Below are 26,275 nucleotides of genomic sequence, written 5' to 3' on the forward strand. Positions count from 1 at the left end.
GCCGGCCCGTGCAAAGACAGACGGACACACGGACGGACGGACGGACGGGGCGGGCGGGCAGGCCGGGGCCGGGGCGGGCGCCCCGCAACGAGCCGCCGCCTCCAGCCGCCGCCGGGGGCAGCGCTCCGCCCAGCGCCGCACGCCCTGCCCTCCGCCTCCTTGGCCCCGACGGCCCCTTCCTGACCCCTCAGCCACCTCCTGCCCACCACCACCCCCGGGCCCTGCCCTGCACAGCTGCTCTCCAACACCTCGCACCCGCACCCGCACCCGCACCCGCAGCCGCAGCCAGACGGGAGGCCGCGCTTGCCTCGGCTCACCTTCCGCAGCCTCCCTCGGCCACCGCTCCAGCCTCTCCAGCACCCTCGGAAGGGCAGCGCAGCCCGCTGGGGCCTCCGCCGCTCCTCCCGCTGTGCCATCGTCAGCAGCCTTGCTGCGCGGCCGCTCCCTCCCTAAAGGACGTACGGCAGGACGTTAGTAGGCTGCGTAGCATCCGAGAGGATGAGCAGGAGATGGACAGGGCGTTCTCGGAGACTGTGCAGCTCCAGGAGTCCCCAGCCCCCACTGCAGCGGAGGTGTCAGAGGGCTCAGCACCGTGTGTAAAGGTGCATCCTAACGCTGTTGAAGAGGGCTGGAAGCTGGTGACCTCTCGTAGAAGGAGAAAGGCTCTTGCTCCTCCTCAAGAGTTGCCTGTGAAGAACAAGTCTAGCGCCCTCCAAGCCGAGGAGGAGCTGGGCATGGCTCCAAGGGAGGCAACTGGCCTGGCAGACCCTGTGCCGTGCAGGAAGCCCCGGAGGAAGCGGCGAGGGATTGTTGTGGGTGACTGCCTGCTGCAGGGGACGGAGGCGCCTCTCTGCCGACCTGACCTCTTGTCCAGAGAGGTTTGCTGCCTGCCAGGGGCTCGAATAAGAGAGGTCGTGGAAAGACTGCCAAGGCTTGTCCACGCATCGGACTACTACCCTCTGCTCATCTTCCATGTGGGTGCTAACGACACGAAAGGCAAACTGGAAACCATCAAACGGGACTTCAGAGCTCTGGGAATGGTGGTCAAGGGTCTGGGAGCCCAGGTCGTTTTCTCCTCAATCTTGCCTGTGAGGGGAAAGGATGGGAGGAGGAGTAGACGAGTTGTCCAAGTTAACAGCTGGCTGCGCCGCTGGTGTTGGCAACAGGGCTTTGGTTTCTATGACCGTGGGACCCTGTTTGAAGATCAACAGCTGATGGGGAGCGATGGGATCCACCTTACCAAGCGGGGCAGGCGCGTCTTTGCCAACAGGTGGGCCAGCCCGGTAAGGAGGGCTTTAAACTAGGCAAGATGGGGGAAGGGGAGTGGTATAGTGGCAGGGGAGTCAGTAAAACACCGCTCAAGTCAGGATGCCTCCAGCGGGTGCATACAGCCAGGGGAGACAGCGTGGAACATGGCTGTGGAGGATCCTCTTGCACCTCTCCTGGCAAGCTTGCATGCTTGACTGGCTCTCTGAAATGCCTATATACCAATGCACGCAGCATGGGGAATAAGCAGGAAGAGTTAGAGATGTGTGTGCGGTCGCAGGGCCATGATCTCATTGCGGTTACAGAGACAGGGTGGGATAGTTCACAGGACTGGGATGCTGTCGTGGATGGCTACGTGCTTTTTAGGAAAGACAGGCCAGGCAGGCGAGGTGGTGGAGTTGCTCTTTATGTGAGGGAGCAACTAGAATGTGTGGAGCTCTGCCTCGGGGTGGATGAAGAGCAAGTGGAGAGCCTATGGGTAAGGATTAAAGGGCAGGCTGACACGGGTGACACTGTTGTGGGGGTTTACTACAGGCCACGTGACCAGGAGGAAGTCATCGATGAGGCCTTCTACCGACAGCTGGAAGTAGCCTCACGATCACAGGCCCTGGTTCTCCTGGGAGACTTCAACCACCCTGACATCTGTTGGCAAGACAGCACAGCTAGGCACAAGCAGTCAAAGAGGTTCCTGCAGAGGATTGATGATAATTTCTTGACTCAGGTGGTGGAGACGCCAACGAGGAGAGGCGCAATGCTCGACCTTGTACTAACAAACAAAGGTCTAGTTGGAGAGGTGAAGGTTGGGGGCAGCCTTGGCTGCAGTGACCATGAGATGGTGGAGTTGAGGCTCCTACGAGGAGGGAGCAGGGCAATGAGTGGGACTGCAACACTGGACTTGAGGAGAGCTAACTTTGGCCTCTTCAGGGACCTACTTAGGGGAATCTCCTGGGGTAGGGCCCTGGGGGGAAGAGGGGTCCAAGAAAGCTGGTTAATATTCCAGCATCACTTCCTCCAGGCTCAAGATCAGGGCATCCCTCTGAGGAAGAAGTCCAGCAAAGCGGATTCGGCAGGAGACCTGCATGGATGAGCAAGGAACTCCTGGCCAAACTCCAACAGAAGAAGGAAGCACACAGAATGTGGGAAAGGGCACAGGCCACTTGGGAGGAATACAGGGACGTTGTCAGAGTGTGCAGGGATGCGACAAGGAAGGCTAAGGCCCACTTGGAATTCAGCCTGGCCAGGGATGTCAAGGCCAACAAGAAGGGCTTCTTCAAATACATCCGAGGCAAAAGGAAGACTGGCTAAGGCCCAGTTGGAATTCAGCCTGGCGAGGGATGTCAAGGCCAACAAGAAGGGCTTCTTCAAATACATCCGAGGCAAAAGGAAGACTAGGGAAAACGTGGGCGCGCTGCTGAATGGGGCGGGTGCCCTGGCAACAAAGGATATAGAGAAGGCAGAGTTATTGAATGCTGCCTTTGCTTCAGTCTTCACTGCTAAGGCCAGGCCTCAGGAATTCCAGACCTTGGAGACAAGAGAGGAAGTCTGGGGAAAGGAAGACTCTGCCTCGGTGGAGGAGGATCAGCTTAGAGATCTTTTGTCCAAACTTGACATCCATAAATCCATGGGCCCCGATGGGATGCACCCACGAGTGCTGAGGCAGCTGGCGGCTGTTATCGCTAGGCCACTCTCCATCCTCTTTGAAAGGTCCTGGAGATCAGGAGAGGGGCCTGAGGACTGCAAGAAAGCCAACGTCACCCCAGGCTTCAAAAAGGGCAAGAAGGAGGAGCCAGGAAACTACAGGCCCGGCAGCCTCACCTCCATCCCCGGCAAGGTGATGGAACAGCTCCTCCTGGAGGTCCTCACTAAGCATGTGGAGGACAAGGTGGTGATCAGGAGTAGTGCGCATGGATTCCCCAAAGGGAAATCATGCTTGACCAATCTGATAGCCCTTCTATGACGGGATGACTGGCTGGGGAGAGGAGGGGAGAGCAGTGGACTTCAGCAAGGCTTTTGCCACTGTCTCCCATCCCATCCTCCTAGGTAAGCTCAGGAAGTGTGGGCTAGATGAGTGGACAGCGAGGTGGATGGAGAACTGGCTGGATGGCCGAGCTCCGAGGGTTGTGGTGAATGGCGCAGAGTCAAGTTGGAGGCCTGTAGCTAGTGGTGTCCCCCAGGGCTCAGTCCTGGGCCCAGTCTTGTTCAATATATTCATCAATGACCTGGAGGAAGGGGCAGAGTGCCCCCTCAGCAAGTTTGCTGATGATACTAAACTGGGGGGAGAGGCTAACACCCCAGAAGACTGGGCTGCCATTCCGAGGGACCTGGACAGGCTGGCGAGCTGGGCCGAGGGGGACCTCCTGAAGTTCAACAAAGGCAAGTGCAAGGTCCTGCACCTAGGGAGAAAGAATCCCATGCACCAGGACAGGCTGGGGGTTGACCTGCTGGAAAGTAGCTCTGCCGAGAAGGACCTGGGAGTGCTGGTGGGCAACAAGTTAAACATGAGCCAGCAGTGTGCCCTTGTGGCCAAGAAGGCCAATGGTGTGCTGGGCCGCATTAGGCAGAGTGTTGCCAGCAGGACGAGGGAGGTGATCCTGCCCCTCTCCTCAGCCCTGCCGAGGCCTCCCCTGGAGTACAGTGTCCAGTTCTGGGCTCCCCAGGACAAGAGAGACATGGCACTCCTGGAGAGAGTCCAGCGGAGGGCTACCAAGAGGATTAGAGGGCTGGGGCACCTCTCCTAGGAAGAAAGACTGCAAGAGCTGGGCCTGTTCAGCCTGGAGAAGAGAAGATTGAGAGGCGATCGCATCAACGTGTACACGTATCTGAAGGGGGAGTGTCAAGAGGATGAGGCCAGCCTCTTCTCCGTGGTGCCCAGCAACGGGACAAGAGGCAATGGGCAGAAACTGAACCACAGGAAGTTCCACCTAAACCTGAGAAAAAACTTCTTTGCTGTGAGGGTGACAGAGCACTGGAACAGGTTGCCCAGAGAGGTGGTGGAGTCTCCTTCCCTGGAGAGATTCAAAACCCGCCTGGACGCCACCCTGGGCAATATGCTCTAGGTGACCCTGTTTGAGCAGGCAGGTTGGACTAGATGATCTCCAGAGGTCCCTTCCAACCTCAACCATTCTGTGATGCTGTGATTCCTCGATGACCTGGAGGAAGGCCCGAAGTGCGCCCTCAGCAAGTTTGCTGCTGCTACTAAAGTGGGGGGCAGTGGCTGACTCCTGAGGGGCCTGGAGCAGCTCTCCTCTGCAGAAAGGCTGCGAGAGCTGGGCCTCTTTAGCCGGGAGAAGAGAAGCCGGCGAGGCGATCTCCCCAACGTGTACCAGTCTGTGAAGTGGGGGGCGAGGGGGGGTGCGTGGAGAGCATGGGGCCAGCCTCTTCTCCGTGGTGCCCAGAAGTCAGGGAGATCCTGGCCCGCAGCTGCTTGTGGCTGGGGGCAGCCGGGCGGAGGTGCTGCGCGGCCCTGGCAGGGGCGGCGGGCAGGCGGAGCGGCCGGTGCTGGCGCGCTTCCGCCGGGCGCCGCTGCAGGAGGGAGGCGGCGTTTGCTCTGTGGCCGGCGCAGGAGCCTCTCCCGGCTCGGCTCGGCTCGGCTCGGCTGGACTCGGCTGGACTCGGCTGGGCTGGACTCGGCTGGACTCGGCTGGACTCGGCTGGACTCGGCTCGGCTGGACTCGGCTGGACTCGGCTGGGCTCGGCTGGGCTCGGCTGGACTCGGCTGGACTCGGCTGGACTCGGCTCGGCTGGACTGGACTCGGCTGGGCTCGGCTGGGCTCGGCTGGACTCGGCTGGACTCGGCTGGGCTGGACTCGGCTGGACTCGGCTCGGTTCGGCTGGACTCGGCTGGACTCGGCTCGGCTGGACTCGGCTGGACTCGGCTAGACTCGACTGGACTCGGCTCGGCTCGGCTGGACTCGGCTGGACTCGGCTCGGTTCGGCTGGACTCGGCTGGACTCGGCTGGACTCGGCTGAGCTCGGCTGGGGGGCGGGAGGGGCGTGTGCGGGAGGGGCGGTGCGGGGCGTGTCCATGCAGATGAGGCGTCGCGGGGGCCGGCGGGAGCGGTGTTCGCGGGCCGAGGCGGGGCGGGCGGGGGGCGGCGGGAGGTCGGGGCGCGCGTGGGGCGCGGCGGGGCGGCGGGGCGGGGTCGGGGCGTGGGCGGGTGTCGGGGTCGGGGGTGTTGCTGTGGGTGTGCGCGGGGTGTGTGTGTGTGGCGGGGGTTGTTGTGGGGCGGCGTGGGGTGGCGGGGCATACTTACCTGGCAGGGGAGACACCATGATCAGGCAGGTGGTTTTCCCAGGGCGAGGCTCATCCCTTGCACTCCGGGTGTGCTGACCCCTGCGATTTCCCCAAATGCGGGAAACTCGACTGCATAATTTGTGGTAGTGGGGGACTGCGTTCGCGCTCTCCCCTGGCCGGCCCGTGCAAAGACAGACAGACAGACACACGGACGGACGGACGGGGCGGGCGGGCAGGCCGGGGCCGGGGCGGGCGCCCCGCAACGAGCCGCCGCCTCCAGCCGCCGCCGGGGGCAGCGCTCCGCCCAGCGCCGCACGCCCTGCCCTCCGCCTCCTTGGCCCCGACGGCCCCTTCCTGACCCCTCAGCCACCTCCTGCCCACCACCACCCCCGGGCCCTGCCCTGCACAGCTGCTCTCCAACACCTCGCACCCGCACCCGCACCCGCACCCGCAGCCGCAGCCAGACGGGAGGCCGCGCTTGCCTCGGCTCACCTTCCGCAGCCTCCCTCGGCCACCGCTCCAGCCTCTCCAGCACCCTCGGAAGGGCAGCGCAGCCCGCTGGGGCCTCCGCCGCTCCTCCCGCTGTGCCATCGTCAGCAGCCTTGCTGCGCGGCCGCTCCCTCCCTAAAGGACGTACGGCAGGACGTTAGTAGGCTGCGTAGCATCCGAGAGGATGAGCAGGAGATGGACAGGGCGTTCTCGGAGACTGTGCAGCTCCAGGAGTCCCCAGCCCCCACTGCAGCGGAGGTGTCAGAGGGCTCAGCACCGTGTGTAAAGGTGCATCCTAACGCTGTTGAAGAGGGCTGGAAGCTGGTGACCTCTCGTAGAAGGAGAAAGGCTCTTGCTCCTCCTCAAGAGTTGCCTGTGAAGAACAAGTCTAGCGCCCTCCAAGCCGAGGAGGAGCTGGGCATGGCTCCAAGGGAGGCAACTGGCCTGGCAGACCCTGTGCCGTGCAGGAAGCCCCGGAGGAAGCGGCGAGGGATTGTTGTGGGTGACTGCCTGCTGCAGGGGACGGAGGCACCTCTCTGCCGACCTGACCTCTTGTCCAGAGAGGTTTGCTGCCTGCCAGGGGCTCGAATAAGAGAGGTCGTGGAAAGACTGCCAAGGTTTGTCCACGCATCGGACTACTACCCTCTGCTCATCTTCCATGTGGGTGCTAACGACACGAAAGGCAAACTGGAAACCATCAAACGGGACTTCAGAGCTCTGGGAATGGTGGTCAAGGGTCTGGGAGCCCAGGTCGTTTTCTCCTCAATCTTGCCTGTGAGGGGAAAGGATGGGAGGAGGAGTAGACGAGTTGTCCAAGTTAACAGCTGGCTGCGCCGCTGGTGTTGGCAACAGGGCTTTGGTTTCTATGACCGTGGGACCCTGTTTGAAGATCAACAGCTGATGGGGAGCGATGGGATCCACCTTACCAAGCGGGGCAGGCGCGTCTTTGCCAACAGGTGGGCCAGCCCGGTAAGGAGGGCTTTAAACTAGGCAAGATGGGGGAAGGGGAGTGGTATAGTGGCAGGGGAGTCAGTAAAACACCGCTCAAGTCAGGATGCCTCCAGCGGGTGCATACAGCCAGGGGAGACAGCGTGGAACATGGCTGTGGAGGATCCTCTTGCACCTCTCCTGGCAAGCTTGCATGCTTGACTGGCTCTCTGAAATGCCTATATACCAATGCACGCAGCATGGGGAATAAGCAGGAAGAGTTAGAGATGTGTGTGCGGTCGCAGGGCCATGATCTCATTGCGGTTACAGAGACAGGGTGGGATAGTTCACAGGACTGGGATGCTGTCGTGGATGGCTACGTGCTTTTTAGGAAAGACAGGCCAGGCAGGCGAGGTGGTGGAGTTGCTCTTTATGTGAGGGAGCAACTAGAATGTGTGGAGCTCTGCCTCGGGGTGGATGAAGAGCAAGTGGAGAGCCTATGGGTAAGGATTAAAGGGCAGGCTGACACGGGTGACACTGTTGTGGGGGTTTACTACAGGCCACGTGACCAGGAGGAAGTCATCGATGAGGCCTTCTACCGACAGCTGGAAGTAGCCTCACGATCACAGGCCCTGGTTCTCCTGGGAGACTTCAACCACCCTGACATCTGTTGGCAAGACAGCACAGCTAGGCACAAGCAGTCAAAGAGGTTCCTGCAGAGGATTGATGATAATTTCTTGACTCAGGTGGTGGAGACGCCAACGAGGAGAGGCGCAATGCTCGACCTTGTACTAACAAACAAAGGTCTAGTTGGAGAGGTGAAGGTTGGGGGCAGCCTTGGCTGCAGTGACCATGAGATGGTGGAGTTGAGGCTCCTACGAGGAGGGAGCAGGGCAATGAGTGGGACTGCAACACTGGACTTGAGGAGAGCTAACTTTGGCCTCTTCAGGGACCTACTTAGGGGAATCTCCTGGGGTAGGGCCCTGGGGGGAAGAGGGGTCCAAGAAAGCTGGTTAATATTCCAGCATCACTTCCTCCAGGCTCAAGATCAGGGCATCCCTCTGAGGAAGAAGTCCAGCAAAGCGGATTCGGCAGGAGACCTGCATGGATGAGCAAGGAACTCCTGGCCAAACTCCAACAGAAGAAGGAAGCACACAGAATGTGGGAAAGGGCACAGGCCACTTGGGAGGAATACAGGGACGTTGTCAGAGTGTGCAGGGATGCGACAAGGAAGGCTAAGGCCCACTTGGAATTCAGCCTGGCCAGGGATGTCAAGGCCAACAAGAAGGGCTTCTTCAAATACATCCGAGGCAAAAGGAAGACTGGCTAAGGCCCAGTTGGAATTCAGCCTGGCGAGGGATGTCAAGGCCAACAAGAAGGGCTTCTTCAAATACATCCGAGGCAAAAGGAAGACTAGGGAAAACGTGGGCGCGCTGCTGAATGGGGCGGGTGCCCTGGCAACAAAGGATATAGAGAAGGCAGAGTTATTGAATGCTGCCTTTGCTTCAGTCTTCACTGCTAAGGCCAGGCCTCAGGAATTCCAGACCTTGGAGACAAGAGAGGAAGTCTGGGGAAAGGAAGACTCTGCCTCGGTGGAGGAGGATCAGCTTAGAGATCTTTTGTCCAAACTTGACATCCATAAATCCATGGGCCCCGATGGGATGCACCCACGAGTGCTGAGGCAGCTGGCGGCTGTTATCGCTAGGCCACTCTCCATCCTCTTTGAAAGGTCCTGGAGATCAGGAGAGGGGCCTGAGGACTGCAAGAAAGCCAACGTCACCCCAGGCTTCAAAAAGGGCAAGAAGGAGGAGCCAGGAAACTACAGGCCCGGCAGCCTCACCTCCATCCCCGGCAAGGTGATGGAACAGCTCCTCCTGGAGGTCCTCACTAAGCATGTGGAGGACAAGGTGGTGATCAGGAGTAGTGCGCATGGATTCCCCAAAGGGAAATCATGCTTGACCAATCTGATAGCCCTTCTATGACGGGATGACTGGCTGGGGAGAGGAGGGGAGAGCAGTGGACTTCAGCAAGGCTTTTGCCACTGTCTCCCATCCCATCCTCCTAGGTAAGCTCAGGAAGTGTGGGCTAGATGAGTGGACAGCGAGGTGGATGGAGAACTGGCTGGATGGCCGAGCTCAGAGGGTTGTGGTGAATGGCGCAGAGTCAAGTTGGAGGCCTGTAGCTAGTGGTGTCCCCCAGGGCTCAGTCCTGGGCCCAGTCTTGTTCAATATATTCATCAATGACCTGGAGGAAGGGGCAGAGTGCCCCCTCAGCAAGTTTGCTGATGATACTAAACTGGGGGGAGAGGCTAACACCCCAGAAGACTGGGCTGCCATTCCGAGGGACCTGGACAGGCTGGCGAGCTGGGCCGAGGGGGACCTCCTGAAGTTCAACAAAGGCAAGTGCAAGGTCCTGCACCTAGGGAGAAAGAATCCCATGCACCAGGACAGGCTGGGGGTTGACCTGCTGGAAAGTAGCTCTGCCGAGAAGGACCTGGGAGTGCTGGTGGGCAACAAGTTAAACATGAGCCAGCAGTGTGCCCTTGTGGCCAAGAAGGCCAATGGTGTGCTGGGCCGCATTAGGCAGAGTGTTGCCAGCAGGACGAGGGAGGTGATCCTGCCCCTCTCCTCAGCCCTGCCGAGGCCTCCCCTGGAGTACAGTGTCCAGTTCTGGGCTCCCCAGGACAAGAGAGACATGGCACTCCTGGAGAGAGTCCAGCGGAGGGCTACCAAGAGGATTAGAGGGCTGGGGCACCTCTCCTAGGAAGAAAGACTGCAAGAGCTGGGCCTGTTCAGCCTGGAGAAGAGAAGATTGAGAGGCGATCGCATCAACGTGTACACGTATCTGAAGGGGGAGTGTCAAGAGGATGAGGCCAGCCTCTTCTCCGTGGTGCCCAGCAACGGGACAAGAGGCAATGGGCAGAAACTGAACCACAGGAAGTTCCACCTAAACCTGAGAAAAAACTTCTTTGCTGTGAGGGTGACAGAGCACTGGAACAGGTTGCCCAGAGAGGTGGTGGAGTCTCCTTCCCTGGAGAGATTCAAAACCCGCCTGGACGCCACCCTGGGCAATATGCTCTAGGTGACCCTGTTTGAGCAGGCAGGTTGGACTAGATGATCTCCAGAGGTCCCTTCCAACCTCAACCATTCTGTGATGCTGTGATTCCTCGATGACCTGGAGGAAGGCCCGAAGTGCGCCCTCAGCAAGTTTGCTGCTGCTACTAAAGTGGGGGGCAGTGGCTGACTCCTGAGGGGCCTGGAGCAGCTCTCCTCTGCAGAAAGGCTGCGAGAGCTGGGCCTCTTTAGCCGGGAGAAGAGAAGCCGGCGAGGCGATCTCCCCAACGTGTACCAGTCTGTGAAGTGGGGGGCGAGGGGGGGTGCGTGGAGAGCATGGGGCCAGCCTCTTCTCCGTGGTGCCCAGAAGTCAGGGAGATCCTGGCCCGCAGCTGCTTGTGGCTGGGGGCAGCCGGGCGGAGGTGCTGCGCGGCCCTGGCAGGGGCGGCGGGCAGGCGGAGCGGCCGGTGCTGGCGCGCTTCCGCCGGGCGCCGCTGCAGGAGGGAGGCGGCGTTTGCTCTGTGGCCGGCGCAGGAGCCTCTCCCGGCTCGGCTCGGCTCGGCTCGGCTCGGCTGGACTCGGCTGGACTCGGCTGGACTCGGCTGGGCTGGACTCGGCTGGACTCGGCTGGACTCGGCTGGGCTCGGCTGGACTCGGCTGGGCTGGACTCGGCTGGGCTCGGCTGGGCTCGGCTGGACTCGGCTGGACTCGGCTGGACTCGGCTCGGCTGGACTGGACTCGGCTGGACTCGGCTGGGCTCGGCTGGACTCGGCTGGACTCGGCTGGGCTGGACTCGGCTGGACTCGGCTGGGCTGGACTCGGCTGGACTCGGCTCGGTTCGGCTGGACTCGGCTGGACTCGGCTAGACTCGACTGGACTCGGCTCGGCTCGGCTGGACTCGGCTGGACTCGGCTCGGCTCGGCTGGGCTGGACTCGGCTGGACTCGGCTGGACTCGGCTGGACTCGGCTGGACTCGGCTGGACTCGGCTGGACTCGGCTGAGCTCGGCTGGGGGGCGGGAGGGGCGTGTGCGGGAGGGGCGGTGCGGGGCGTGTCCATGCAGATGAGGCGTCGCGGGGGCCGGCGGGAGCGGTGTTCGCGGGCCGAGGCGGGGCGGGCGGGGGGCGGCGGGAGGTCGGGGCGCGCGTGGGGCGCGGCGGGGCGGCGGGGCGGGGTCGGGGCGTGGGCGGGTGTCGGGGTCGGGGGTGTTGCTGTGGGTGTGCGCGGGGTGTGTGTGTGTGGCGGGGGTTGTTGTGGGGCGGCGTGGGGTGGCGGGGCATACTTACCTGGCAGGGGAGACACCATGATCAGGCAGGTGGTTTTCCCAGGGCGAGGCTCATCCCTTGCACTCCGGGTGTGCTGACCCCTGCGATTTCCCCAAATGCGGGAAACTCGACTGCATAATTTGTGGTAGTGGGGGACTGCGTTCGCGCTCTCCCCTGGCCGGCCCGTGCAAAGACAGACGGACACACGGACGGACGGGGCGGGCGGGCAGGCCGGGGCCGGGGCGGGCGCCCCGCAACGAGCCGCCGCCTCCAGCCGCCGCCGGGGGCAGCGCTCCGCCCAGCGCCGCACGCCCTGCCCTCCGCCTCCTTGGCCCCGACGGCCCCTTCCTGACCCCTCAGCCACCTCCTGCCCACCACCACCCCCGGGCCCTGCCCTGCACAGCTGCTCTCCAACACCTCGCACCCGCACCCGCACCCGCACCCGCAGCCGCAGCCAGACGGGAGGCCGCGCTTGCCTCGGCTCACCTTCCGCAGCCTCCCTCGGCCACCGCTCCAGCCTCTCCAGCACCCTCGGAAGGGCAGCGCAGCCCGCTGGGGCCTCCGCCGCTCCTCCCGCTGTGCCATCGTCAGCAGCCTTGCTGCGCGGCCGCTCCCTCCCTAAAGGACGTACGGCAGGACGTTAGTAGGCTGCGTAGCATCCGAGAGGATGAGCAGGAGATGGACAGGGCGTTCTCGGAGACTGTGCAGCTCCAGGAGTCCCCAGCCCCCACTGCAGCGGAGGTGTCAGAGGGCTCAGCACCGTGTGTAAAGGTGCATCCTAACGCTGTTGAAGAGGGCTGGAAGCTGGTGACCTCTCGTAGAAGGAGAAAGGCTCTTGCTCCTCCTCAAGAGTTGCCTGTGAAGAACAAGTCTAGCGCCCTCCAAGCCGAGGAGGAGCTGGGCATGGCTCCAAGGGAGGCAACTGGCCTGGCAGACCCTGTGCCGTGCAGGAAGCCCCGGAGGAAGCGGCGAGGGATTGTTGTGGGTGACTGCCTGCTGCAGGGGACGGAGGCGCCTCTCTGCCGACCTGACCTCTTGTCCAGAGAGGTTTGCTGCCTGCCAGGGGCTCGAATAAGAGAGGTCGTGGAAAGACTGCCAAGGCTCGTCCACGCATCGGACTACTACCCTCTGCTCATCTTCCACGTGGGTGCTAACGACACGCAAGGCAAACTGGAAACCATCAAACGGGACTTCAGAGCTCTGGGAATGGTGGTCAAGGGTCTGGGAGCCCAGGTCGTTTTCTCCTCAATCTTGCCTGTGAGGGGAAAGGATGGGAGGAGGAGTAGACGAGTTGTCCAAGTTAACAGCTGGCTGCGCCGCTGGTGTTGGCAACAGGGCTTTGGTTTCTATGACCGTGGGACCCTGTTTGAAGATCAACAGCTGATGGGGAGCGATGGGATCCACCTTACCAAGCGGGGCACGCGCGTCTTTGCCAACAGGTGGGCCAGCCCGGTAAGGAGGGCTTTAAACTAGGCAAGATGGGGGAAGGGGAGTGGTATAGTGGCAGGGGAGTCAGTAAAACACCGCTCAAGTCAGGATGCCTCCAGCGGGTGCATACAGCCAGGGGAGACAGCGTGGAACATGGCTGTGGAGGATCCTCTTGCACCTCTCCTGGCAAGCTTGCATGCTTGACTGGCTCTCTGAAATGCCTATATACCAATGCACGCAGCATGGGGAATAAGCAGGAAGAGTTAGAGATGTGTGTGCGGTCGCAGGGCCATGATCTCATTGCGGTTACAGAGACAGGGTGGGATAGTTCACAGGACTGGGATGCTGTCGTGGATGGCTACGTGCTTTTTAGGAAAGACAGGCCAGGCAGGCGAGGTGGTGGAGTTGCTCTTTATGTGAGGGAGCAACTAGAATGTGTGGAGCTCTGCCTCGGGGTGGATGAAGAGCAAGTGGAGAGCCTATGGGTAAGGATTAAAGGGCAGGCTGACACGGGTGACACTGTTGTGGGGGTTTACTACAGGCCACGTGACCAGGAGGAAGTCATCGATGAGGCCTTCTACCGACAGCTGGAAGTAGCCTCACGATCACAGGCCCTGGTTCTCCTGGGAGACTTCAACCACCCTGACATCTGTTGGCAAGACAGCACAGCTAGGCACAAGCAGTCAAAGAGGTTCCTGCAGAGGATTGATGATAATTTCTTGACTCAGGTGGTGGAGACGCCAACGAGGAGAGGCGCAATGCTCGACCTTGTACTAACAAACAAAGAAGGTCTAGCTGGAGAGGTGAAGGCTGGGGGCAGCCTTGGCTGCAGTGACCATGAGATGGTGGAGTTGAGGCTCCTACGAGGAGGGAGCAGGGCAGTGAGTGGGACTGCAACGCTGGACTTGAGGAGAGCTAACTTTGGCCTCTTCAGGGACCTACTTAGGGGAATCTCCTGGGGTAGGGCCCTGGGGGGAAGAGGGGTCCAAGAAAGCTGGTTAATATTCCAGCATCACTTCCTCCAGGCTCAAGATCAGGGCATCCCTCTGAGGAAGAAGTCCAGCAAAGCGGATTCGGCAGGAGACCTGCATGGATGAGCAAGGAACTCCTGGCCAAACTCCAACAGAAGAAGGAAGCACACAGAATGTGGGAAAGGGCACAGGCCACTTGGGAGGAATACAGGGACGTTGTCAGAGTGTGCAGGGATGCGACAAGGAAGGCTAAGGCCCACTTGGAATTCAGCCTGGCCAGGGATGTCAAGGCCAACAAGAAGGGCTTCTTCAAATACATCCGAGGCAAAAGGAAGACTAGGGAAAATGTGGGCGCGCTGCTGAATGGGGCGGGTGCCCTGGCAACAAAGGATATAGAGAAGGCAGAGTTATTGAATGCTGCCTTTGCTTCAGTCTTCACTGCTAAGGCCAGTCCTGAGGAATTCCAGACCTTGGAGACAAGAGAGGAAGTCTGGGGAAAGGAAGACTCTGCCTCGGTGGAGGAGGATCAGCTTAGAGATCTTTTGTCCAAACTTGACATCCATAAATCCATGGGCCCCGATGGGATGCACCCACGAGTGCTGAGGCGGCTGGCGGCTGTTATCGCTAGGCCACTCTCCATCCTCTTTGAAAGGTCCTGGAGATCAGGAGAGGGGCCTGAGGACTGGAAGAAAGCCAACGTCACCCCAGGCTTCAAAAAGGGCAAGAAGGAGGAGCCAGGAAACTACAGGCCCGGCAGCCTCACCTCCATCCCCGGCAAGGTGATGGAACAGCTCCTCCTGGAGGTCCTCACTAAGCATGTGGAGGACAAGGGGGTGATCAGGAGTAGTGCGCATGGATTCCCCAAAGGGAAATCATGCTTGACCAATCTGATAGCCTTCTATGACGGGATGACTGGCTGGGGAGAGGAGGGGAGAGCAGTGGGTGTTGTCTCCCTGGACTTCAGCAAGGCTTTTGCCACTGTCTCCCATCCCATCCTCCTAGGTAAGCTCAGGAAGTGTGGGCTAGATGAGTGGACAGTGAGGTGGATGGAGAACTGGCTGGATGGCCGAGCTCAGAGGGTTGTGGTGAATGGCGCAGAGTCTCGTTGGAGGCCTGTAGCTAGTGGTGTCCCCCAGGGCTCAGTCCTGGGCCCAGTCTTGTTCAATATATTCATCAATGACCTGGAGGAAGGGGCAGAGTGCCCCCTCAGCAAGTTTGCTGATGATACTAAACTGGGGGGAGAGGCTAACACACCAGAAGACTGGGCTGCCGTTCCGAGGGACCTGGACAGGCTGGCGAGCTGGGCCGAGGGGGACCTCCTGAAGTTCAACAAAGGCAAGTGCAAGGTCCTGCACCTAGGGAGAAAGAATCCCATGCACCAGGACAGGCTGGGGGTTGACCTGCTGGAAAGTAGCTCTGCCGAGAAGGACCTGGGAGTGCTGGTGGGCAACAAGTTAAACATGAGCCAGCAGTGTGCCCTTGTGGCCAAGAAGGCCAATGGTGTGCTGGGCCGCATTAGGCAGAGTGTTGCCAGCAGGTGGAGGGAGGTGATCCTGCCCCTCTCCTCAGCCCTGCCGAGGCCTCCCCTGGAGTACAGTGCCCAGTTCTGGGCTCCCCAGGACAAGAGAGACATGGCACTCCTGGAGAGAGTCCAGCGGAGGGCTACCAAGAGGATTAGAGGGCTGGGGCACCTCTCCTAGGAAGAAAGACTGCAAGAGCTGGGCCTGTTCAGCCTGGAGAAGAGAAGATTGAGAGGCGATCGCATCAACGTGTACACGTATCTGAAGGGGGAGTGTCAAGAGGATGAGGCCAGCCTCTTCTCCGTGGTGCCCAGCAACGGGACAAGAGGCAATGGGCAGAAACTGAACCACAGGAAGTTCCACCTAAACCTGAGAAAAAACTTCTTTGCTGTGAGGGTGACAGAGCACTGGAACAGGTTGCCCAGAGAGGTGGTGGAGTCTCCTTCCCTGGGGAGATTCAAAACCCGCCTGGACGCCACCCTGGGCAATATGCTCTAGGTGACCCTGTTTGAGCAGGCAGGTTGGACTAGATGATCTCCAGAGGTCCCTTCCAACCTCAACCATTCTGTGATGCTGTGATTCCTCGATGACCTGGAGGAAGGCCCGGAGTGCGCCCTCAGCAAGTTTGCTGCTGCTACTAAAGTGGGGGGCAGTGGCTGACTCCTGAGGGGCCTGGAGCAGCTCTCCTCTGCAGAAAGGCTGCGAGAGCTGGGCCTCTTTAGCCGGGAGAAGAGAAGCCGGCGAGGCGATCTCCCCAACGTGTACCAGTCTGTGAAGTGGGGGGCGAGGGGGGGTGCGTGGAGAGCATGGGGCCAGCCTCTTCTCCGTGGTGCCCAGAAGTCAGGGAGATCCTGGCCCGCAGCTGCTTGTGGCTGGGGGCAGCCGGGCGGAGGTGCTGCGCGGCCCTGGCAGGGGCGGCGGGCAGGCGGAGCGGCCGGTGCTGGCGCGCTTCCGCCGGGCGCCGCTGCAGGAGGGAGGCGGCGTTTGCTCTGTGGCCGGCGCAGGAGCCTCTCCCGGCTCGGCTCGGCTCGGCTCGGCTGGGCTCGGCTGGACTCGGCTGGGCTCGGCTGGACTCGGCTGGACTCGGCTGGACTCGGCTGGACTCGGCTGGACTCGGCTCGGCTGGACTCGGCTGGACTCGGCTGGACTCGGCTGGACTCGGCTGGACTCGGCTCGGCTGGACTCGGCTGGACTCGGCTGGACTCGGCTGGGCTCGGCTGGACTCGGCTGGGCTCGGCTGGGCTCGGCTGGACTCGGCTGGACTCGGCTGGGGGGCGGCGCGTGTGCGGGAGGGGCGGTGCGGGGCGTGTCCATGCAGATGAGGCGTCGCGGGGGCCGGCGGGAGCGGTGTTCGCGGGCCGAGGCGGGGCGGGCGGGGGGCGGCGGGAGGTCGGGGCGCGCGTGGGGCGCGGCGGGGCGGCGGGGCGGGGTCGGGGCGTGGGCGGGTGTCGGGGTCGGGGGTGTTGCTGTGGGTGTGCGCGGGGTGTGTGTGTGTGGCGGGGGTTGTTGTGGGGCGGCGTGGGGTGGCGGGGCATACTTACCTGGCAGGGGAGACACCATGATCAGGCAGGTGGTTTTCCCAGGGCGAGGCTCATCCCTTGCACTCCGGGTGTGCTGACCCCTGCGATTTCCCCAAATGCGGGAAACTCGACTGCATAATTTGTGGTAGTGGGGGACTGCGTTCGCGCTCTCCCCTGGCCGGCCCGTGCAAAGACAGACGGACAGACAGACACACGGACGGACGGAGGGGGCGGGCGGGCAGGCCGGGGCCGGGGCCGGGGCGGGCGCCCCGCAACGAGCCGCCGCCTCCAGCCGCCGCCGGGGGCAGCGCTCCGCCCAGCGCCGCACGCCCTGCCCTCCGCCTCCTTGGCCCCGACGGCCCCTTCCTGACCCCTCAGCCACCTCCTGCCCACCACCACCCCCGGGCCCTGCCCTGCACAGCTGCTCTCCAACACCTCGCACCCGCACCCGCACCCGCAGCCGCACCCGCAGCCGCAGCCAGACGGGAGGCCGCGCTTGCCTCGGCTCACCTTCCGCAGCCTCCCTCGGCCACCGCTCCAGCCTCTCCAGCACCCTCGGAAGGGCAGCGCAGCCCGCTGGGGCCTCCGCCGCTCCTCCCGCTGTGCCATCGTCAGCAGCCTTGCTGCGCGGCCGCTCCCTCCCTAAAGGACGTACGGCAGGACGTTAGTAGGCTGCGTAGCATCCGAGAGGATGAGCAGGAGATGGACAGGGCGTTCTCGGAGACTGTGCAGCTCCAGGAGTCCCCAGCCCCCACTGCAGCGGAGTTGTCGGAGGGCTCAGCACCGTGTGTAAAGGTGCATCCTAACGCTGTTGAAGAGGGCTGGAAGCTGGTGACCTCTCGTAGAAGGAGAAAGGCTCTTGCTCCTCCTCAAGAGTTGCCTGTGAAGAACAAGTCTAGCGCCCTCCAAGCCGAGGAGGAGCTGGGCATGGCTCCAAGGGAGGCAACTGGCCTGGCAGACCCTGTGCCGTGCAGGAAGCCCCGGAGGAAGCGGCGAGGGATTGTTGTGGGTGACTGCCTGCTGCAGGGGACGGAGGCGCCTCTCTGCCGACCTGACCTCTTGTCCAGAGAGGTTTGCTGCCTGCCAGGGGCTCGAATAAGAGAGGTCGTGGAAAGACTGCCAAGGCTCGTCCACGCATCGGACTACTACCCTCTGCTCATCTTCCACGTGGGTGCTAACGACACGCAAGGCAAACTGGAAACCATCAAACGGGACTTCAGAGCTCTGGGAATGGTGGTCAAGGGTCTGGGAGCCCAGGTCGTTTTCTCCTCAATCTTGCCTGTGAGGGGAAAGGATGGGAGGAGGAGTAGACGAGTTGTCCAAGTTAACAGCTGGCTGCGCCGCTGGTGTTGGCAACAGGGCTTTGGTGTCTATGACCGTGGGACCCTGTTTGAAGATCAACAGCTGATGGGGAGCGATGGGATCCACCTTACCAAGCGGGGCACGTGCGTCTTTGCCAACAGATGGGCCAGCCCGGTAAGGAGGGCTTTAAACTAGGCAAGATGGGGGAAGGGGAGTGGTATAGTGGCAGGGGAGTCAGTAAAACACCGCTCAAGTCAGGATGCCTCCAGCGGGTGCATACAGCCAGGGGAGACAGCGTGGAACATGGCTATGGAGGCTCCTCTTGCACCTCTCCTGGCAAGCTTGCATGCTTGACTGGCTCTCTGAAATGCCTATATACCAATGCACGCAGCATGGGGAATAAGCAGGAAGAGTTAGAGATGTGTGTGCGGTCGCAGGGCCATGATCTCATTGCGGTTACAGAGACAGGGTGGGATAGTTCACAGGACTGGGATGCTGTCGTGGATGGCTACGTGCTTTTTAGGAAAGACAGGCCAGGCAGGCGAGGTGGTGGAGTTGCTCTTTATGTGAGGGAGCAACTAGAATGTGTGGAGCTCTGCCTCGGGGTGGATGAAGAGCAAGTGGAGAGCCTATGGGTAAGGATTAAAGGGCAGGCTAAGACGGGTGACACTGTTGTGGGGGTTTACTACAGGCCACCTGACCAGGAGGAAGTCATCGATGAGGCCTTCTACCGACAGCTGGAAGTAGCCTCACGATCACAGGCCCTGGTTCTCCTGGGAGACTTCAACCACCCTGACATCTGTTGGCAAGACAGCACAGCTAGGCACAAGCAGTCAAAGAGGTTCCTGCAGAGGATTGATGATAATTTCTTGACTCAGGTGGTGGAGACGCCAACGAGGAGAGGCGCAATGCTCGACCTTGTACTAACAAACAAAGAAGGTCTAGTTGGAGAGGTGAAGGTTGGGGGCAGCCTTGGCTGCAGTGACCATGAGATGGTGGAGTTGAGGGTCCTACGAGGAGGGAGCAGGGCAGTGAGTGGGACTGCAGCGCTGGACTTGAGGAGAGCTAACTTTGGCCTCTTCAGGGACCTACTTAGGGGCATCTCCTGGGGTAGGGCCCTGGGGGAAGAGGGGTCCAAGAAAGCTGGTTAATATTCCAGCATCACTTCCTCCAGGCTCAAGATCAGTGCATCCCTCTGAGGAAGAAGTCCAGCAAAGCGGATTCGGCAGGAGACCTGCATGGATGAGCAAGGAACTCCTGGCCAAACTCCAACAGAAGAAGGAAGCACACAGAATGTGGGAAAGGGCACAGGCCACTTGGGAGGAATACAGGGACGTTGTCAGAGTGTGCAGGGATGCGACAAGGAAGGCTAAGGCCCACTTGGAATTCAGCCTGGCCAGGGATGTCAAGGCCAACAAGAAGGGCTTCTTCAAATACATCCGAGGCAAAAGGAAGACTAGGGAAAACGTGGGCGTGCTGCTGAACGGGGCGGGTGCCCTGGCAACAAAGGATATAGAGAAGGCAGAGTTATTGAATGCTGCCTTTGCTTCAGTCTTCACTGCTAAGGGCAGGCCTGAGGAATTCCAGACCTTGGAGACAAGAGAGGAAGTCTGGGGAAAGGAAGACTCTGCCTCGGTGGAGGAGGATCAGCTTAGAGATCTTTTGTCCAAACTTGACATCCATAAATCCATGGGCCCCGATGGGATGCAGCCACGAGTGCTGAGGCGGCTGGCGGCTGTTATCGCTAGGCCACTCTCCATCCTCTTTGAAAGGTCCTGGAGATCAGGAGAGGGGCCTGAGGACTGCAAGAAAGCCAACGTCACCCCAGGCTTCAAAAAGGGCAAGAAGGAGGAGCCAGGAAACTACAGGCCCGGCAGCCTCACCTCCATCCCCGGAAAGGTGATGGAACAGCTCCTCCTGGAGGTCCTCACTAAGCATGTGGAGGACAAGGGGGTGATCAGGAGTAGTGCGCATGGATTGCCCAAAGGGAAATCATGCTTGACCAATCTGATAGCCTTCTATGACGGGATGACTGGCTGGGGAGAGGAGGGGAGAGCAGTGGACTTCAGCAAGGCTTTTGCCACTGTCTCCCATCCCATCCTCCTAGGTAAGCTCAGGAAGTGTGGGCTAGATGAGTGGACAGCGAGGTGGATGGAGAACTGGCTGGATGGCCGAGCTCCGAGGGTTGTGGTGAATGGCGCAGAGTCAAGTTGGAGGCCTGTAGCTAGTGGTGTCCCCCAGGGCTCAGTCCTGGGTCCAGTCTTGTTCAATATATTCATCAATGACCTGGAGGAAGGGGCAGAGTGCCCCCTCAGCAAGTTTGCTGATGATACTAAACTGGGGGGAGAGGCTAACACACCAGAAGACTGGGCTGCCATTCCGAGGGACCTGGACAGGCTGGCGAGCTGGGCCGAGGGGGACCTCCTGAAGTTCAACAAAGGCAAGTGCAAGGTCCTGCACCTAGGGAGAAAGAATCCCATGCACCAGGACAGGCTGGGGGTTGACCTGCTGGAAAGTAGCTCTGCCGAGAAGGACCTGGGAGTGCTGGTGGGCAACAAGTTAAACGTGAGCCAGCAGTGTGCCCTTGTGGCCAAGAAGGCCAATGGTGTGCTGGGCCGCATTAGGCAGAGTGTTGCCAGCAGGTGGAGGGAGGTGATCCTGCCCCTCTCCTCAGCCCTGCCGAGGCCTCCCCTGGAGTACAGTGTCCAGTTCTGGGCTCCCCAGGACAAGAGAGACATGGCACTCCTGGAGAGAGTCCAGCGGAGGGCTACCAAGAGGATTAGAGGGCTGGGGCACCTCTCCTAGGAAGAAAGACTGCAAGAGCTGGGCCTGTTCAGCCTGGAGAAGAGAAGACTGAGAGGCGATCGCATCAACGTGTACACGTATCTGAAGGGGGAGTGTCAAGAGGATGAGGCCAGCCTCTTCTCCGTGGTGCCCAGCAACGGGACAAGAGGCAATGGGCAGAAACTGAACCACAGGAAGTTCCACCTAAACCTGAGAAAAAACTTCTTTGCTGTGAGGGTGACAGAGCACTGGAACAGGTTGCCCAGAGAGGTGGTGGAGTCTCCTTCCCTGGGGAGATTCAAAACCCGCCTGGACGCCACCCTGGGCAATATGCTCTAGGTGACCCTGTTTGAGCAGGCAGGTTGGACTAGATGATCTCCAGAGGTCCTTTCCAACCTCAACCATTCTGTGATGCTGTGATTCCTCGATGACCTGGAGGAAGGCCCGCAGTGCGCCCTCAGCAAGTTTGCTGCTGCTACTAAAGTGGGGGGCAGTGGCTGACTCCTGAGGGGCCTGGAGCAGCTCTCCTCTGCAGAAAGGCTGCGAGAGCTGGGCCTCTTTAGCCAGGAGAAGAGAAGCCGGCGAGGCGATCTCCCCAACGTGTACCAGTCTGTGAAGTGGGGGGCGAGGGGGGGTGCGTGGAGAGCATGGGGCCAGCCTCTTCTCCGTGGTGCCCAGAAGTCAGGGAGATCCTGGCCCGCAGCTGCTTGTGGCTGGGGGCAGCCGGGCGGAGGTGCTGCGCGGCCCTGGCAGGGGCGGCGGGCAGGCGGAGCGGCCGGTGCTGGCGCGCTTCCGCCGGGCGCCGCTGCAGGAGGGAGGCGGCGTTTGCTCTGTGGCCGGCGCAGGAGCCTCTCCCGGCTCGGCTCGGCTCGGCTCGGCTGGGCTCGGCTGGACTCGGCTGGACTCGGCTGGACTCGGCTCGGCTGGACTCGGCTGGACTCGGCTCGGCTGGACTCGGCTGGACTCGGCTGGACTCGGCTGAGCTCGGCTGGGGGGCGGTGCGTGTGCGGGAGGGGCGGTGCGGGGCGTGTCCATGCAGATGAGGCGTCGCGGGGGCCGGCGGGAGCGGTGTTCGCGGGCCGAGGCGGGGCGGGCGGGGGGCGGCGGGAGGTCGGGGCGCGCGTGGGGCGCGGCGGGGCGGCGGGGCGGGGTCGGGGGGTGGGCGGGTGTCGGGGTCGGGGGTGTTGCTGTGGGTGTGCGCGGGGTGTGTGTGTGTGGCGGGGGTTGTTGTGGGGCGGCGTGGGGTGGCGGGGCATACTTACCTGGCAGGGGAGACACCATGATCAGGCAGGTGGTTTTCCCAGGGCGAGGCTCATCCCTTGCACTCCGGGTGTGCTGACCCCTGCGATTTCCCCAAATGCGGGAAACTCGACTGCATAATTTGTGGTAGTGGGGGACTGCGTTCGCGCTCTCCCCTGGCCGGCCCGTGCAAAGACAGACGGACAGACAGACACACGGACGGACGGAGGGGGCGGGCGGGCAGGCCGGGGCCGGGGCCGGGGCGGGCGCCCCGCAACGAGCCGCCGCCTCCAGCCGCCGCCGGGGGCAGCGCTCCGCCCAGCGCCGCACGCCCTGCCCTCCGCCTCCTTGGCCCCGACGGCCCCTTCCTGACCCCTCAGCCACCTCCTGCCCACCACCACCCCCGGGCCCTGCCCTGCACAGCTGCTCTCCAACACCTCGCACCCGCAGCCGCAGCCGCAGCCAGACGGGAGGCCGCGCTTGCCTCGGCTCACCTTCCGCAGCCTCCCTCGGCCACCGCTCCAGCCTCTCCAGCACCCTCGGAAGGGCAGCGCAGCCCGCTGGGGCCTCCGCCGCTCCTCCCGCTGTGCCATCGTCAGCAGCCTTGCTGCGCGGCCGCTCCCTCCCTAAAGGACGTACGGCAGGACGTTAGTAGGCTGCGTAGCATCCGAGAGGATGAGCAGGAGATGGACAGGGCATTCTCGGAGACTGTGCAGCTCCAGGAGTCCCCAGCCCCCACTGCAGCGGAGGTGTCAGAGGGCTCAGCACCGTGTGTAAAGGTGCATCCTAACGCTGTTGAAGAGGGCTGGAAGCTGGTGACCTCTCGTAGAAGGAGAAAGGCTCTTGCTCCTCCTCAAGAGTTGCCTGTGGAGAACAAGTGTAGCGCCCTCCAAGCCGAGGAGGAGCTGGGCATGGCTCCAAGGGAGGCAACTGGCCTGGCAGACCCTGTGCCGTGCAGGAAGCCCCGGAGGAAGCGGCGAGGGATTGTTGTGGGTGACTGCCTGCTGCAGGGGACGGAGGCGCCTCTCTGCCGACCTGACCTCTTGTCCAGAGAGGTTTGCTGCCTGCCAGGGGCTCGAATAAGAGAGGTCGTGGAAAGACTGCCAAGGCTCGTCCACGCATCGGACTACTACCCTCTGCTCATCTTCCACGTGGGTGCTAACAACACGAAAGGCAAACTGGAAACCATCAAACGGGACTTCAGAGCTCTGGGAATGGTGGTCAAGGGTCTGGGAGCCCAGGTCGTTTTCTCCTCAGTCTTGCCTGTGAGGGGAAAGGATGGGAGGAGGAGTAGACGAGTTGTCCAAGTTAACAGCTGGCTGCGCCGCTGGTGTTGGCAACAGGGCTTTGGTGTCTATGACCGTGGGACCCTGTTTGAAGATCAACAGCTGATGGGGAGCGATGGGATCCACCTTACCAAGCAGGGCACGCGCGTCTTTGCCAACAGATGGGCCAGCCCGGTAAGGAGGGCTTTAAACTAGGCAAGATGGGGGAAGGGGAGTGGTATAGTGGCAGGGGAGTCAGTAAAACACCGCTCAAGTCAGGATGCCTCCAGCGGGTGCATACAGCCAGGGGAGACAGCGTGGAACATGGCTATGGAGGATCCTCTTGCACCTCTCCTGGCAAGCTTGCATGCTTGACTGGCTCTCTGAAATGCCTATATACCAATGCACGCAGCATGGGGAATAAGCAGGAAGAGTTAGAGATGTGTGTGCGGTCGCAGGGCCATGATCTCATTGCGGTTACAGAGACAGGGTGGGATAGTTCACAGGACTGGGATGCTGTCGTGGATGGCTACGTGCTTTTTAGGAAAGACAGGCCAGGCAGGCGAGGTGGTGGAGTTGCTCTTTATGTGAGGGAGCAACTAGAATGTGTGGAGCTCTGCCTCGGGGTGGATGAAGAGCAAGTGGAGAGCCTATGGGTAAGGATTAAAGGGCAGGCTGACACGGGTGACACTGTTGTGGGGGTTTACTACAGGCCACCTGACCAGGAGGAAGTCATCGATGAGGCCTTCTACCGACGGCTGGAAGTAGCCTCACGATCACAGGCCCTGGTTCTCCTGGGAGACTTCAACCACCCTGACATCTGTTGGCAAGACAGCACAGCTAGGCACAAGCAGTCAAAGAGGTTCCTGCAGAGGATTGATGATAATTTCTTGACTCAGGTGGTGGAGACGCCAACGAGGAGAGGCGCAATGCTCGACCTTGTACTAACAAACAAAGAAGGTCTAGTTGGAGAGGTGAAGGCTGGGGGCAGCCTTGGCTGCAGTGACCATGAGATGGTGGAGTTGAGGCTCCTACGAGGAGGGAGCAGGGCAATGAGTGGGACTGCAACGCTGGACTTGAGGAGAGCTAACTTTGGCCTCTTCAGGGACCTACTTAGGGGAATCTCCTGGGGTAGGGCCCTGGGGGGAAGAGGGGTCCAAGAAAGCTGGTTAATATTCCAGCATCACTTCCTCCAGGCTCAAGATCAGTGCATCCCTCTGAGGAAGAAGTCCAGCAAAGCGGATTCGGCAGGAGACCTGCATGGATGAGCAAGGAACTCCTGGCCAAACTCCAACAGAAGAAGGAAGCACACAGAATGTGGGAAAGGGCACAGGCCACTTGGGAGGAATACAGGGACGTTGTCAGAGTGTGCAGGGATGCGACAAGGAAGGCTAAGGCCCACTTGGAATTCAGCCTGGCCAGGGATGCCAAGGCCAACAAGAAGGGCTTCTTCAAATACATCCGAGGCAAAAGGAAGACTAGGGAAAACGTGGGCGCGCTGCTGAATGGGGCGGGTGCCCTGGCAACAAAGGATATAGAGAAGGCAGAGTTATTGAATGCTGCCTTTGCTTCAGTCTTCACTGCTAAGGCCAGTCCTGAGGAATTCCAGACCTTGGAGACAAGAGAGGAAGTCTGGGGAAAGGAAGACTCTGCCTCGGTGGAGGAGGATCAGCTTAGAGATCTTTTGTCCAAACTTGACATCCATAAATCCATGGGCCCCGATGGGATGCACCCACGAGTGCTGAGGCGGCTGGCGGCTGTTATCGCTAGGCCACTCTCCATCCTCTTTGAAAGGTCCTGGAGATCAGGAGAGGGGCCTGAGGACTGCAAGAAAGCCAACGTCACCCCAGGCTTCAAAAAGGGCAAGAAGGAGGAGCCAGGAAACTACAGGCCCGGCAGCCTCACCTCCATCCCCGGCAAGGTGATGGAACAGCTCCTCCTGGAGGTCCTCACTAAGCATGTGGAGGACAAGGTGGTGATCAGGAGTAGTGCGCATGGATTGCCCAAAGGGAAATCATGCTTGACCAATCTGATAGCCTTCTATGACGGGATGACTGGCTGGGGAGAGGAGGGGAGAGCAGTGGACTTCAGCAAGGCTTTTGCCACTGTCTCCCATCCCATCCTCCTAGGTAAGCTCAGGAAGTGTGGGCTAGATGAGTGGACAGTGAGGTGGATGGAGAACTGGCTGGATGGCCGAGCTCAGAGGGTTGTGGTGAATGGCGCAGAGTCAAGTTGGAGGCCTGTAGCTAGTGGTGTCCCCCAGGGCTCAGTCCTGGGCCCAGTCTTGTTCAATATATTCATCAATGACCTGGAGGAAGGGGCAGAGTGCCCCCTCAGCAAGTTTGCTGATGATACTAAACTGGGGGGAGAGGCTAACACACCAGAAGACTGGGCTGCCGTTCCGAGGGACCTGGATAGGCTGGCGAGCTGGGCCGAGGGGGACCTCCTGAAGTTCAACAAAGGCAAGTGCAAGGTCCTGCACCTAGGGAGAAAGAATCCCATGCACCAGGACAGGCTGGGGGTTGACCTGCTGGAAAGTAGCTCTGCCGAGAAGGACCTGGGAGTGCTGGTGGGCAACAAGTTAAACATGAGCCAGCAGTGTGCCCTTGTGGCCAAGAAGGCCAATGGTGTGCTGGGCCGCATTAGGCAGAGTGTTGCCAGCAGGTGGAGGGAGGTGATCCTGCCCCTCTCCTCAGCCCTGCCGAGGCCTCCCCTGGAGTACAGTGTCCAGTTCTGGGCTCCCCAGGACAAGAGAGACATGGCACTCCTGGAGAGAGTCCAGCGGAGGGCTACCAAGAGGATTAGAGGGCTGGGGCACCTCTCCTAGGAAGAAAGACTGCAAGAGCTGGGCCTGTTCAGCCTGGAGAAGAGAAGACTGAGAGGCGATCGCATCAACGTGTACACGTATCTGAAGGGGGAGTGTCAAGAGGATGAGGCCAGCCTCTTCTCCGTGGTGCCCAGCAACGGGACAAGAGGCAATGGGCAGAAACTGAACCACAGGAAGTTCCACCTA

General features: G+C 60.9%; 4 non-coding genes across 4 annotated transcripts; all 4 read left to right on the top strand.

Moving 5' to 3' along the window:
• The first annotated feature begins 5,511 nt into the window (after positions 1 to 5,511).
• On the top strand, positions 5,512 to 5,675 carry LOC138066935 (U1 spliceosomal RNA). The gene has a single exon (XR_011140645.1). It is a non-coding gene; the product is annotated as a U1 spliceosomal RNA (small nuclear RNA).
• Positions 5,676 to 11,246: 5,571 nt separating this feature from the next.
• On the top strand, positions 11,247 to 11,410 carry LOC138066937 (U1 spliceosomal RNA). The gene has a single exon (XR_011140647.1). It is a non-coding gene; the product is annotated as a U1 spliceosomal RNA (small nuclear RNA).
• A 5,275-nt stretch (positions 11,411 to 16,685) lies between these two features.
• On the top strand, positions 16,686 to 16,849 carry LOC138066938 (U1 spliceosomal RNA). The gene has a single exon (XR_011140648.1). It is a non-coding gene; the product is annotated as a U1 spliceosomal RNA (small nuclear RNA).
• Positions 16,850 to 22,012: 5,163 nt separating this feature from the next.
• Positions 22,013 to 22,176, top strand: LOC138066939 (U1 spliceosomal RNA). The gene has a single exon (XR_011140649.1). It is a non-coding gene; the product is annotated as a U1 spliceosomal RNA (small nuclear RNA).
• The last annotated feature ends 4,099 nt before the right edge of the window (positions 22,177 to 26,275 follow it).

Source organism: Struthio camelus, chromosome 3 (assembly GCF_040807025.1).
Source record: "Struthio camelus isolate bStrCam1 chromosome 3, bStrCam1.hap1, whole genome shotgun sequence".
Classification (NCBI taxonomy): domain Eukaryota; kingdom Metazoa; phylum Chordata; class Aves; order Struthioniformes; family Struthionidae; genus Struthio; species Struthio camelus.